The sequence below is a fragment of the Echinops telfairi genome, unplaced genomic scaffold (assembly GCF_000313985.2).
Source record: "Echinops telfairi isolate 266 unplaced genomic scaffold, ASM31398v2 ScPeMD7_7468;HRSCAF=8506_0, whole genome shotgun sequence".
In the NCBI taxonomy this organism is placed as follows: domain Eukaryota; kingdom Metazoa; phylum Chordata; class Mammalia; order Afrosoricida; family Tenrecidae; genus Echinops; species Echinops telfairi.
The window spans coordinates 23,716,433-23,724,287 of record NW_022111369.1 but is presented as its reverse complement, the minus strand read 5'-3'; the positions used below and the strand labels follow the sequence as shown (position 1 = coordinate 23,724,287).

Sequence of the window (7,855 nt, the reverse complement as noted above, 5' to 3'; positions counted from 1 at the left end):
GTTTATTTCAGACCTACTTGAGGTTTGTGTACTAGGTAGCTAACACTGGACTCAACTCAATCACTGTCTCCCTAATGAAGTGTTTTCCAATGCCCAGAAAGTCAGTTGTTATGTTCCTTTATATGCCCTGTGGTAACATTCTTTTGACAAGTCTGTCTCTGTCGCTAGACAAGCTCCTTCCCTGCAGGGACTAGACCTTATTGTCTAAGTCTCTGTAGCACCAACCATGACAACTAACATATAAGATGTAAAACTGTAAGGATTAGTGATTGCCAAGAGTGGAGGTAAAGGAGATAGCGTTCAGAACAACAGGAAACCAACGGGAACTTATGGAGTGATGAGCGTGGTCTATGTCTCAATATTAGTGATAGTTACATGACTGCCTATATTTGTCAAAACTCTCAAACTGCACACCTGAAAGGGTAGATTTTATTGTATGTAAATTATGCTTGAATGAACAGGTTTTCTTTCAAAGATAGTATAAACATGGAGTGGGGGGGCAGCATCTGACTTCACCGAGTAAGGAAAACCAACTCAACATCAGACCAGAGCCCATTCCCATTAGGTGGAGATCTGATAGACCTCCAGCCTAGAACCTTCTTTACCAGTTCTGGCACCAACTGGTCACTTCCATGGACCTCTCTCCTTATCTGGTAAATTGGGTAATTCGTTGCAGTAGCCACATAGAACTCACAGACCATATTCATGATTCCAGGGCTTATTCGGGAAGATAACAGGTTACAATTCAAGATTAGAAATGTTCCATATTTCACCTGGAGAGCCTCTTCTGAATGCCTGCAGGCCCACCTCTCTGTACATCAAACTTTCACCCAACTGGCCTCCAGGCCTTTTACAAAGTTCTTTTCATGCTCTTGATAAAATTGCCAGAAGGCACTCAGTCCAAAGATATTCAGGTCTGGCATTGTAGCCTAGCCAATAAAGGAAGCATCCCATTCTGCAAGCAAACGTCCTGCCCAAAGGGACTCAGCTGTAACCTGTCTGCAGGCCAAAAAATGTCCATTGCTCGGTCTTGTGCTCTTGATTCTGCTGGCATCACTCTTCTGCAGACAGAACTCTGTCTCTTAGATGGAGGAGGGTCCCATACACAGAGATCTAGAGCAGGGGTCCTCAAACTACGGCCCACGGGCCACACGCAGCCCGCTGGTGTTTTTGCCCGTTTTGGTTTTTTACTTCAAAATAAGATATGTGTGCCTTTCGGCGCTGCGGCCGCAGCCCTGAGGATGCTCAGGCTTCAGATGAGGCTCGCCTCCAGCGTCCTCCGCTGTGGCAAGAGGACAGTCTGGTTGGACCCCAACGAGACCAATGTCAACTCCCGTCAGCACATCCGGAAACTGATCAAAGATGGCCTTATCATAAGCAAGCCTGTGACCGTCCATTCTCGGCCCGGTGCCGCAAACACATCCTAGCCCGCCAGAAGGGCAGGCATATGGGCATAGATGAGCGAAGGGGTACTGCCAATGCTTGAATGCCCGAGAAGGTCACGTGGATGAGGAGGATGAGGATTCTGCACCGGCTGCTCAGGAGATACCGGGAGTCAAAGAAGATTGGCCCCCAGATGTATCACAGCTTGTCCCTGAAAGGGAAGGGGAACGTATTTAAGAACAAGCGGATTCTCATGGGACATCCACAAGGGGAAGGCAGACAAGGCTTGCAAGAAGCTCCTGGCTGACCAGGCTGAGGCCCGCAGGTCTAAGACCAAGGAGGCAAGCAAGCTCCGAGAGGAGCGACTCCAGGCCAAGAAAGAAGAACTCATGAAGACGCTGTCCAAGGAGGAAGAGACCAAGAATTAAACTGCCCCTCTCTTCTCCGTACAGAGTGGCCTTGGCAGTTCTATTGATCAGTCACTCAATAAAAGCAAACCTTGTTGGCCTGCCCCTGAAAAAAAAAAAATATGTGCAGTGTGCATAGGAATTTGTTCAGAGTTTTTTTTAAAACTGTAGTCCGGCCCTCCAACAGTCCGAGGGACAGTGAACTGGCCCCCTGTTAAAATATTTCTGGACCCCTGTTCTAGAGGTTGAAAGTACATGCTCCATTCCCAGCTCCTCCCTACTTGGGATTGACATCCCCAATCTGCTTCTGAGATCATTCCTTTTAAACCAAACCACATGGCAACACTGAGCAATTGTTGCATTAGGGTTGCATGGCTGATCCAATCAATTGGTAGGAGTCACAAAGACTACAGTTAAGAGATCCCTATCCAGTAAGTCACTGTACTACAGCTGGATTAGGAATAACTCAATCAAAAACACATATTGGCAAAAGTAACTGAGACTTATAGTCCTGTCTATATGTGTTCCTCTTCCTAGAGAAATGGTGACGTCTGACACTACATAATGCTTGAAAGAAATAGACCCTTCCAGTAGGCACGTTAGGCAAGCCGGTGACTTTTTAGAGGGAGCACTTTCAGGTGTTCTTTGAATTCATCTGTCTACTTTAGAAAGTGTTAAAGAGCCCCCCAAATCTAGATACTTGGCATAGGAAAGTCTTTGTCCAGGGGGTATGCTGAGCTCCACTCTGTGTTATACCAAGAAAAAGAGGCATCCAAGCCAAGCTCCCGGTGGTCGGTTAATGTGCCCTGACTTGGGGAGGCAGTGGGGGGGGAGGGGAGGCAGGGCTGCAGCTGCTCTCTGGGAAAAAGAAAAAAAAAGTGTTTTTGCAAAGGTGTTTTTGCACAAGCTGTCCCTATCCTTGAAAGATAAGTAAAACCATTTTCCCAAATTGTTTATGCAGGTTAGCTCTAGAACAGGATGTCTAGAGAAGAACTGATGTATGACTTATAGTTACTAATACAGGACTTATGGTTATTATTCCCCCTGACATCCATATAAAAGCTATTCTCATTTTCTTTGGAGCAATTTGCAGTTTTAGAAATTGTTCCCAAACTACAGTTGTGATAATAATCTTCAATAAATCTCTTTGTTTACGAATGTTAGAGACTTGGTCTTTCTCATTGGCAAAAGATAACTAATTTCTGTTCATCAGGGTCAACTTTGATATTGCTATTAATACAATACAAGTCAGTCACAAAATGAGTAAAATTAAAATAAAGTAATCCTTCCTGGCAACCTAATGCAAAAGTGTTTTTGCAGTTAATTTCAAAAGTATTTTATACTGATATTAAAAGGGCAAACAGATGTGCTACAGAAATTTCAAGTGCATTTAAACCCACAATGTATAGATATTATAAGCGTTTGACTAAACTATATTTGATCACATTAGATTTATATTTTACGTATATCCTACAGAAATATCTATAAAGACCATAAATTATCTTTAGGTACTTTAATGTGGTCATCTCACAACAAGTTCAGCTGATGCAGAGTTAAGCAATGATGGATCATTAATATATTTTTCCTTCTATAAAGACAAATTCAAGTTTGTCTTAAGACATACATTTAAATGTTTGCTACATCTAGTTTAATTGTTAATGAATGGCTGAGGGCATCTAGTTAGTATGCACATACCACACTCCCTCAGGAATTTCTAGTTTTCCTCAGAAAAAGAATGTCTGAAGTAATAAAAGAAACAAAAAACCTGTATAGTCACCTTATCTTACCTATAGTAGGGAGCCCTGGTGACTTAGTGGCTAAGCCTTGGGCTGCTAAGGACAAAGACAGAAGTTCAAAACCACCACTGGAGAAAGATGAGGCTGTCTATGCTCATAGAGAATTACAGTCTTGGAAACTCAAAAGGACAGTTCTACTCGTTGTAACTCCATAATGAGAAGGAATGAACAAGTATGAGACACTATAAAATCGCTATGGGTCAGAATCCACTCAAGGGTAGTGAGCTTGGGGGTTGGTTTTGGTTTATATCACCTGCAGCAATATTAAGCATTTGAGGAATGGCATGGGAACCACGCTTGACCTCCTCTGCCAAAAGGAGACAAATCTGCAAGGTCACAGCAACCCAAGGCTGATTGCCACAAGGCAGGAGTCAGACACGCCTCCACCTCCAGCCTCTTTACCCTCTTCTGACAACAACGCTCTCGCTCACAGAGCCCTACTTCTCAGCATGGTTTGATAATACATTGCAGTGACCATGCAGAATTCAAAGACACTACTCACAATGACAAGGTTTATTAGGGAAGCTGACAGGTTACAAAATGTTAAGGTTACAGTTATTTTGTCTACGATGCCTCTTGTCAGTCAGGCTGGCAAGAATGTCTGTCTTGGTCATCAGTCTCTCAGCTACATGGTACCTTGGTCTCTGCTTTGTTCCATGGCCAGGAAGGCCACCACTCCGCTGCCAGTCTCCCTGCTGCTCCTCTCCATTGTCGCATGGTCTCAGCACAGCTCTTCTGCTGTCTCACAGTCTCAGTACTGAGGCCTCTGGTGCTTCTGTTGGCTCTGCCACATCAGACAGGGATCTTCCCGGCTTCACTGGTGGCATTTCTTTCTTGGTGGTCACTGGATTCTCTATCTTCCTGCTTCAGAGATGGCTCAGGTATACACAGTAGAATCGAAAAATTGACCAATTCCCTCTATTTGCATTTGACACATCCTCAGCGAGTTGACATTGACTCGATGACAGCGAGAGAGAGTGAGAGATTCCATTGGGGGCTCATCCAACTCTTATCACAATCCATACATCCATCCATTGTGTCAAGCACATTTGGACATTTCTTGCCATCATCATTCTCAAAACATTTGCTTTCTACTTGAGCCCTTAGTTTCAGCTCCTCATTTTTCCCCCTTCCTCCCCCACCCTCTACCATGAACCCTTGATAATTTATAAATTATTATTATTTTGTCATGTCTTCCACTGATTGGTGTCTCCCTTCAGCCACTTTTCTGTTGTCCATCCCCCAGGGAGGAGGTTATATGTAGATCACTGTGATCGGTTCCCCGTTTCTCCCACCATCTTCCCTCCACCCTCCTGGTTTCGCCACTCTCACCACTGGTCCTGAAGAGATCATCCGCCCTGGATTCCCTGTGTTTCCAGCTCTTATCTGTACCAGTGTACATCCTCTGGTCTAGCCTGATTAGTAAGGTAGAATTGGGATCATGATGTTGGGGGGGGGCGCGGAAGCATTAAAAAACTAGAGGAAAGTTGTATGTTTCTTTGTTGCTATAATGCACCTGACTGGCTTACCTCCTCCCTGCCACCTTTCTATATTTTTTGATAGCTGGGTACCATCAGCTTTCTTTACCACATTTGCTTATGCACCCGCTTTGTCTTTGGTGATCATGTCGGGTAGGTGAGCATCACGGAATGCCAGTTTAATAGAAAAAAGTGTTCTTGCATTGAGGGAGTACTTCAATAGAAGGCCAATGTCCATCTGCTACCTTGATACTAAACCTATTGCCTGGCTATCAAAAGATAGCACCTGGGGTCTTAAAGGCCTGAGGGTAAACAAAAGTCCACCTAGCTCAGAAGCAACAAAGCGCACATGGAAGAAGCACACCAGCCTGTGTGATCACGAGGTGTCAAAGGGATCAGGTATCAGGCATCAAAGAACAAAAAATCGTATCATGGTGAATGAGAGGGAGTGTAGATTGGGGACCCAAAGCCCATCTGTTGGCAACTGGACATCCCCTTACAGAAGGGTGGCGGGGAGGAGATAAGCCAGGCAAGGTGCAGTGTAGCAACGATGAAACAGACAACTTTACTCTAGTTCTTAAATTCTTCCTCCCCTCCCCTGCTCCATGACCATGATCCCAATTCTACCTTACAAATCTGGCCAGACCAGAAGTGTACACTGGTACAGATAGGAACTGGAAACACAGGGAATCCAGGACAGATGATCCCTTCAGGACCAGTGCTGAGAGTGGCGATACCAGCAGGATGGAGGGAAGGTGGGGTAGAAATTGGTAACCAATTACAAGGATCTACATATAACCTCCTCCCTCAGGGACAGACAACAGAAAAGTGGATGAAGGGAGATGTGAGACAGTGTAAGACATGGCAAAAATAATAATAATTTATAAATTATCAAGGGTTCATGAGGGAGGGTGTGGCGGGAAGGGAGGGGGAAAAATGAGGAGCTGATACCAAGGGCTCAAGTAGAAAGAAAATGTTTTGAGAATGATGATAGCGAGAAATGTACAAATGTGCTTGACACAATGGATGTATATATGGATTGTGATAAGAGTTGTATGAGGCCCCAATAAAATTATTTTCAAAAAATACTAAACCTATAAATATATGCACACAGATCTATTTCCCCAACATCATATATAAATATATTTACATATGTACATGCCTATATTTAGATCTCTATAAATGCCCTTTGCATCCTAGTTCCTTCCTCTATTTCCCTTTACTTTCCTCTTGTCTCATTATCATGTTCAGCCTTCATTTGGGTTTTAGTAATTCCTCCCAGTTATGTTGCCCTACCAGGCCTTCTACACCGCCTTGCCATTGATTTTGGATCACTTGTTGTTCCCTTGTCCCTGGGTTTGTTAACACCCACTTCCTTTTCCCGCCTCCCCCTCTCCCATGTCCCCCTGGAACCATCTGTCCATTGTTTTATCCTCTAAATTACTTATCCCACCTATCTTATCTAGATAGACTTGCAGAGATAATAATAGCTGCATAAAGTTTTCAGAGGCTGTATCATCCTCCAAAGTGGGCAGTCAATTCCTATTTGTAGTCTGTTCTTTGTTTGGAAGCCCCACTGAAACCTGTCCACTTTGGGTGACCAGTAACATACCTTCCAGCATCACAGCAACACACAAGTCATCACAGTACAACAAACTGACAAATTGCCTCATATATATGTGAAAGTTGGACAATGAACACTGAAGACAGGAGAACTGATGACTTGTGTTGGCAAATATATAAATATATATATCTTGAAAATATCAAGGATTTCCACAAGAACAAACAAATCTATTTTGGAAAAAATACAGCCATAATGATCCTTCAAAGCAAAGCTGGAGAGATTTTTGTCTCACATACTTTGCTTATGTTACCAGGAGAGACTTGTCCCTGGAAAATGGCATCACACTAGGTAAAATAAAGGGTCAATGAGCATATGGAACATGAATCTAGCAAAGTTGAGATGGAATGCCTTGAGATTGATATCAGACAAATGATTGAGCTGACATGGACTTTTATTGGGCATTCTGAATTGGACACTCATATAGTTTACTATTCCAGAAATTATAAATTAAAGATAAATGGTGTCACATTCATCATTATAAAGGATACTTCCATATCCATCATGAAGTACAATGCTAAGTGTAATAGGATAATACCCACACATCTACAAGGATGAGCAGTTAATACAACTATTGTTCAAAGTTATGCACCAACCACTAACGCCAATTATGAAGAAACTGAATAATCATATTAACTTCTTCAGTCTGAAATTGATCAAACATGCAATCAAGAAGCATTGATAATTGCTGTTGATTGAAAGGCATATATTGAAATCAAGAGGAAAGACTTATACTTAGAAAATAAGGCCTTAGTGATAAAAAGAAACTGGAGTTCTCATGACAGGGTTTTGCAAGACTTTTTCTTTGCAAATGTCTTTTTCAGTAATGTAAATGGTGACAAGGTATATGGATCTCACTATAACAAATACACAGGAATGACATTATGTTAATCTGGGTACATTAGAGAAACAAATCCACAGAAACGGATATGTATGAGCAAGCGTGTTATATAAAGGGTAATTGCACATCAAGAAAACATCCAAGCCCAGTGCTGCCCAAGCCCACAAGTCCACGTGGCTTCTCCTCAGAGATGTCTTGCAGGAAGTGACCCTTGGCAGCTGAAGCAAGGAACTGGCTAAGACAGCTGCACCCTGGTCCAACCATCAGAAAGCAAGAGACCCGAGAACTAGAAAGGCAAGACTCACCGAGCCATTTATCTTTCGGCCCTT

General features: G+C 43.1%; 1 pseudogene; it reads left to right on the top strand.

Annotated features, from left to right (window-relative positions):
- Nucleotides 1-1,241: 1,241 nt before the first annotated feature.
- LOC105978682 lies at nucleotides 1,242-1,811 on the top strand (annotated as a pseudogene).
- Nucleotides 1,812-7,855: the final 6,044 nt, after the last annotated feature.